This window comes from Pongo pygmaeus, chromosome 17 (genome assembly GCF_028885625.2).
Source record: "Pongo pygmaeus isolate AG05252 chromosome 17, NHGRI_mPonPyg2-v2.0_pri, whole genome shotgun sequence".
NCBI lineage: Eukaryota > Metazoa > Chordata > Mammalia > Primates > Hominidae > Pongo > Pongo pygmaeus.
In genome coordinates this window covers 72,707,215-72,713,853 of record NC_072390.2, presented here as the reverse complement: position 1 = coordinate 72,713,853, position 6,639 = coordinate 72,707,215, and the positions used below count along the sequence as shown (strand labels likewise).

At 50.2% G+C, this 6,639-nt stretch overlaps 1 protein-coding gene across 5 annotated transcripts in view; it reads left to right on the top strand.

Moving 5' to 3' along the window:
- The first annotated feature begins 331 nt into the window (after nt 1-331).
- Nucleotides 332-6,639, top strand: part of ATP8B1 (ATPase phospholipid transporting 8B1) — a 155,465-nt gene continuing 149,157 nt past the window's right edge. Inside the window, exon 1 of one of the 5 annotated variants that reach the window (XM_063653741.1) lies at nt 332-2,472. The gene's annotated coding sequence lies outside the window, so the exon portion shown is untranslated. The remainder of the gene's footprint in view (nt 2,473-6,639) is intronic. The other 4 variants (XM_054461198.2, XM_063653744.1, XM_054461200.2 and 1 more) reach the window with 4 other exon arrangements.

Genomic DNA, 6,639 nt, shown 5'->3' with positions numbered 1-6,639 from the left:
CCTACTGCATTTTAAGCAGACTCTGATCTTTGATTTTCCTCCATTCTTATCCCAACGACTCGGTCCATAGTCGGGGAGCGGCAAAAGTCTACTCAAGAAGGAGGGTAATGTCTATACTGCCAGGGAGGCACGATTCACCCGCTCAGACACCAGCCAGCAAAGAGGCGCTGAGTCCAAAATTTCCACCTACACCGCGTGGTTCACGGGCCGCACTTTAACTCCTTTTGACTCCAAACCCAAAAAAACTCGAGAGCGTTTGGACTCGGCAGAAAGCCTGCTGGCTGCAATCTCAGGATACGTTTCTGGAAGTCTTGAGGCGCAGCCTCTTTCTTCACCCTCCACGCGGCGAACCTTGACGCGCATTCGGTGACCGGTCCCCAAACGTGACTTGGCATCAAGAGGACACAGCTCCCCTTACTGAGGGAGCTCAGGTGCCGGGCGCGCCGCGGCCCCGCCAGCTTTCCAGGCTGGCTCAGTCCTCGACCCGGGGTGACGGCCAAGCCAGCCAAGGGCGGCGGAAAAGTGACGCTGGGCTGGAGAGGTGGGGTGGCGAGTGCGGCCCCCGGGGAGTTAAGAGCAGCTGCAGCAGCTGGGTCTCAGGCTGGGCGAGGCAAGGGGGTCGCAGGCTGGGCTCGGAAGACTGAAAGAGGTGCCCACATGACTCCAGGACGCACGGTGGGCGTGGGGCAGGAGCTGGACCTGGGCCGCCTCGGGTCGCCCCGGGGCTTGCAGTCCAGCCCTTCTCCGCGCTAGGGAGGGAAAGAGGGAGGGGAGAAGGCCAAGCCCGCCTCCAGCCCCAGCCCCAGCGGGGCTCGGCGGCCGCGGCTGCTGGAGGGAAACCAGAGGCACCTCCCCGAGCGGAGAAACCAGTTTGGCCGGTCCGGCGGAGCGGAGGGAAAAGGGCGGCTGCAGAGGAAGGGTGCACGGACGCGGGGCGGGGAAAGACGGGGGAGCCACTAGCGAGCCGCGAAAGCCGGAGGTGCCGCCGCCAACTAGACACGCTTCCCCGGGCCCCCGGCCAGGCCCCGTGCGCCATGCAGCGCTAGCGCGGCGCCCAGGGCTGGGGCCGGGCGGGCGGTGGCAGCGGCCAGGTGCGCAGCGAGCGCTCCGAGCGGCGCGCACCAGGCGGATGCCCCAGCCGGGGCCCAGCGAACGCCAGGTAAGCACGGGTGCGTCGCCGGGGGCCCCCAGACCTTCCCAAGCCCGCTGGCCCGGCGGTGTCCTGCAGGTTCCCTGGCCGCTCCCGACTCACTTTGGAGATCCGGAATGCGGCGGCAGCAGCTGTCCGCGCCCTCGGACGCCCGAGCCCGCACAGATGGGATTTGGGTGGAGGTGCTGGGAGCCCCCCAGGCCTCGGGGACGGCGAGACACTGCCGGCTGGGCAGGCAGCGCTGCGGAGAGTTCCGTGGGGTTTTCACCTGCCTAGAGGAGGGAACTCTCGGGGTGTTTGGGTTCTTCGATCGGTAGCGACACACATGTCTGGGGGTTAAGCCAGGTAGGGCTTGCGGCTCCTTGGGGGATGCCGCTGGCTGCTGTGCGGTGGCTACCGCCCCTCTGGAAGACCCCGGTGACCGGATTCTGCTGGGGCGCTCTTTGGGAGCAGATGCCAACGTGTCCGAAAAGGACTTATGGGCCAAACGTATCTGACTGCGGCCCACCTGCCGGGAGGGATGGAGGGAGTGAGATCGCTCTCCTCCCCAGCTCCTGCGGCAGGGCCAGGTACTCCCAGACATCTTCCGTGCGCTTTATTGTGGGATGGGGAGGGGAGGTGATGGGGAAGACCGACACCACTGTTTTTCCGGTGACTGTCGGGTCGCGTCCGCCAGCCCCGCTGAGATGGCTGCAGGCATCTCCTTCCCTCAGCAGTTTGGTGCCCGGCGCTGTCACCTCGCTGTGTGCACGCGGAGGGGCAACTGGTTGCGGGGCGCGGGGAGATGTTGCAGAGAATGGCCCAGTGCTTTAACACCCCTCGCCCCCACTTCTCCAACTCCCTCCTTCTCCCCAAAGTGAAAGAAAAGTTCTGAAGTGTCCGCCCAACTTTTCCGACGGAGGCGTGTGCCTGTGGTCCCTGCCGGGGGTTGGTGGCGGCGATGGGTGGGGGGCGGTGCTCGGAGCGCAGATCCGTGACAGTTGTACGGGGGAGACTGGGTTGCAGTAAGGATGCAAAATGGGGAAGAGGGATTGACACGCAAAAGTAAGGGGGACTTGGGCCGCGTTTCTGCCCGGTGAGTCCCCGCTCAACCCTACCCGACCCCCTTGGCCTGCACGCGCTGCCCTTGGGGGGCTGCAAGCCCTTCCTGGGTAGCTCCGGACGCCTCCGAGTTCCTCTCCCGGAAACTTGCCTCCCTGTTGGCGTGAGAAAATATTCGCTCCCGTCTTCCTGGTTGCATTGCCTTCAAAATTTTGCCACTATCCATGGGAAACTAAAAAAAGAAAAAACTAGTGGGATGTTTGGAGATCACCCGGCACACGGTAGGTTATCGATGAAGGTTAACTGCTTTCAGGAACAAAAGCTAAAAAAACCACGCGTGATAAAGCCTCCAGGGATAGTGAATACGAGCCCGTATAAATGGGGGACACAACAACAAATGTGAAGTAGAAGCGCTAATTTTCATCGGCTAAGGAATACTTTTGTGTTAGACCTAAGATGCCATTCATTAATTCTGGGCCTGTTGTTGAAGGCTTTATTAAACCCTATTATAAATGCACAGACTGTGCACAAGATGATTAATGCTTATTAGCTGATTACTTTCTGGGGGAGAAGTCACGCCTGCCTGCAGTTAACTCCTCTGAATTCTCTTAATGATTTTCATTATGCAGTGGAGTTTTCCTTGCTATACTTTTGGGAAAGAACATTAACCACTTTGTTCATTCGTCATTTTCCAGTGGCTGTATTTTAGTAACTTTTAGTGATTCTTTGTGTGGGTTATTAAGGGCCGAGCAAGACTCTTTTGGTTATTACTGTCCAACACAGATGCCACCTGTGTGAGGTCAGCTCTGGCTCCTTTCAAATTTTCCTTATGGATTTTAAGGAACACACACACCTGTGTGCACATGTTATTACATCCTAGTGATAGAACTGGGAGAGGTTTTGTTTTGTTTTTTGTTCAATAGAAGTTTAAAAATAATAATGTGGTAAAGCAAATGGCTTAGCAAAAAGAAGTCTTCAGTGGTAAGGCAAGTTCAGGACTGATTTTATGTTTAATCTGATTTTCAGTCTAGGGCATCTTAGTGCTAATGGAGTCACTACCAGATCTGGCTGTAGAATGTTCCTTTCCTTTCCTCCCGTCCATTCCTCCTTCCTCTTTCTTTTCCTTCCTTTTGAAGCAAGGAGTAGTGGAAAATATATGAATTTAGAGGCCCACAGATTTCAGTTCTTTTACTTGTTAATTGTATAACCTTAAATGAATTCTTAAGTTTTCTGAACCTCTGTTTGCTGCTCTGTTGAGGGGAGAAGATATTATCAATCTCTTTGGATTGTTGAAAGAATTAAATCGGAGAACATATGAATGTTCTTTATATATAGTCAGTGTTTGAATGTTGGTTTCTTACTTTCTTTATTAGACTGATATCTAAAAATATTATTATTGCAGGTATCTGGTATATTTTTAAGATTTTATTGCCTTACGAATTAAAATTCTATTTTAGTTTTTTATAAGCAACATTCACAGAATGCAGGTAATTCTTACAACTCCAGAGAGATTTTTCGTAGTTACCTTTGCTCTTTAGTGTCGGTCACTGATAGAGAGACCGATGCACTCATGAATGCAGAGGAACTTGCTTTTTAGGTACCAGAACAAGTTGTTTTTTAAAATTTTTTTATAAATAAAAAAGATAGAGACAGGGCCTTGTTATGTTGCCCAGGCTGATCTAAAACTCCTGGCCTCAAGCAATCTTCCTGCCTTGGCCTCCCAAAGTGCTGGGATTACAGGTGTGAGCCACTGTGCCTGGCCCCAGAACAATTTGTCCCAAATCTCTCTAAAAAGAGATGCCTTTCAAATTGCTTAAGCACTTAATTTTAGAGTTTATCTCTATACTTGGTTCTAGTTTAGTCTCCTGGAAAGTTTTTCTTAGTGGTGTCTTTAGGTATCTTGTGAGTTTTCAGGTCTGTTGGCATTCAGTTAGATTAATTGTATTCATGCCTGTAGGTTTTTTGTTACTTATTAAGTAAAAATTAATTTGCTGCCAGAAGAGTGTTAATACCATAAAAAGAAGATAGGTTATCTTTTTCATTTTGTTAACCAAGTTACTCCTGAATCCCCATTCCCGTGCCCAGCTAAAAGTAATACCAAATCTAAGATCTTTTGAGGTCCTCTGTCACTGAAGACCTGGTATTGTGGAGGAAGATTCTGAAAGCATATATACGTGCATGTATGTATATAGATATGAGCATGTATATATATGTGTGTATATGTATATATTAGTCTTGTTTCTCATTTTCCTTTTTTTTTTTGAGACAGAGTCTTGCTCTGTCGCCCAGACTGGAGTGCAGTGGTGTGATCTCACTACAACCTCCTCTTCACTCGTTCAAGCGATTCTTGTGTCTCAGCCTCCCAAGTAACTGAGATCACAGGCGTGCGCCACCATGCTTAGCTAATTTTTGTATTTTTAGTAGAGACGGGTTTCACCATGTTGGCCAGGCTGGTCTCAAACTCCTGGCCTCAAGCAATCTACCAGAGTGGCCTCCCAAAGTGCTGGGATTATATGCTTGAGCCACTGCACCCAGCCTCATTTTCTTAAAAAACAGATAACTTTTTATCATCTGAATCTTTAAGGCCATATTAGTACTTTCCTTGATACTTATAAATGCATTGCACTTTTAAATAAATTGTTGCCCAACCCTTCCACAATGAGAAATATGTTTCATAACTGGTCCCTGCAAGCAGTCCAGAGGCAGCAGTGAAACAGAGGTTGCCAGCCTTGGAGTCTTTTGACCTGGGTTGGAAAGCAGGCCTCATAGCTTCCTAGGTGCATAACCTAGGGCAAGTTGCTTTGCCTCTCTAGGCTTCAGTTTCCTCATCTGTAAATGGGATAATAATAGTATGGCCTCACAAGGCTGTGTGATGAGTTCCAAATGAGATAGCTTAGGTAGAGGACTTAGCACACAGCTCAGTAAAAGGTAGTCATTAATACATTGTTGTGTTGTTGCTATGACTGTAAATATCACTCACCCAGCCATTGCCTTTCTCCTGGGCTATGTAGGAAACAGGAATCATTCTAAAAGTTAGTATTTATTTAGCAAACATCAGTGCCCATTTGCACCAGGCACTGGAAAGATAGAGTTCCCCAGAGCAGGGGCAGGTTCTAAATCTCCGATCTATACTGTTGTTCTTAAGCCCTGGTGGCTCAGAGGACCAGAGTGCTCATTTGCCTCTTAATCTTGCAGGAGAACTTGTGAGGGGGCCTGGTTACTGTCTCACCTGGGTGCTACCCCTTCCTGCACAGTAGAAGCCCGTGGAATGCTCCTGAGCCCCCTTTACCCGTCACATCAGTTGGTCTCTTCTCTCCCTCATCCTCCACGCTCCTGTTTTTCTATTTTTAATTTTTTTTATTTATTTATTTTAGACAGGGTCTTGCTCTGTCACCCAGGCTGGAAGGGAGAGGCATGAACATAGCTCACTGCAACCTTGACCTCTTGGGCTCAGGTGATTCTCCCACCTCAGCCTCTCAAGTGGCTGGGACTGCAGGTGTGCCATAGTACCCAGCTATTTTTTTTTCTTCTTTTTTTTTTTTTTTTTTTGTAGAGACAGGGTCTCACCATGTTGCCCAGGCTTCTCTTGAACTCTTAGGCTCAAGCAGTTCTCCTACCTGGGTCTCCCAATATGCTGGGATTATAGGTGTGAACCACCATGTCTGACCCACACTCCTGGTTTTTTTGTTTCGTTTTGTTTTGCTTTTTAATTACTACCTGTTTAAAACTCAACAGTTTCTGAACCCTGTGGCTTCTTGAAAGGCTCATTGCTCCCTGTGTGGTTTTCTTAGTTGTGGATCCTGGGTAGGCGTTGCTAATGACAGAGAACCTTGATATAGCTCCTTTCATTCATTCATCTTTAGACTATGCTGGGGGAATTACCTCTCTGCTTCATGGAAGTCTGTGGGGTTCACAGAGGGCCTGAGTTGGGTTTCTTCTTTGGTGAGAAAGCAGATCAGAGGCCTGGCACAGTGGCTCACACCTGTAATCCCAACACTTTGGGAAACCGAGGCGGGTGGATCACGAGGTCAGGAGTTCGAGACCAGCCTGCCAACATAGTGAAACCTCATTTCTATTAAAAATACAAAAATTAGCCAGGTGTGGTGGCATGCGCTGTAGTCCCAGCTACTCAGGAGGCTGAGGCAGGAGAATTGCTTGAGCCTGGGAGGCAGAGGCTGTAGTGAGCTGAGACCTTGCCATTGTACTCCAGCCTGGGCGACGGAGCGAGACTCCATCTCAAAAAAGAAAGAAAGAAAGAAAGAAAGCAGATCGGGTGTTTGCTTTCTTCCTGCTTGGGACCTTGTCCCTCTTTGCATGGAGGGATGGTTTCCTCAGGTCTTGGGGGACAGCCCAGGCCACTTCCACTCTGAAGATCTGTGTTCTTTATCAGTCTTTCAATCTAGTATATTTGCATTTAATAGGTGACAAATGGGCATGGGAGCTGTGGT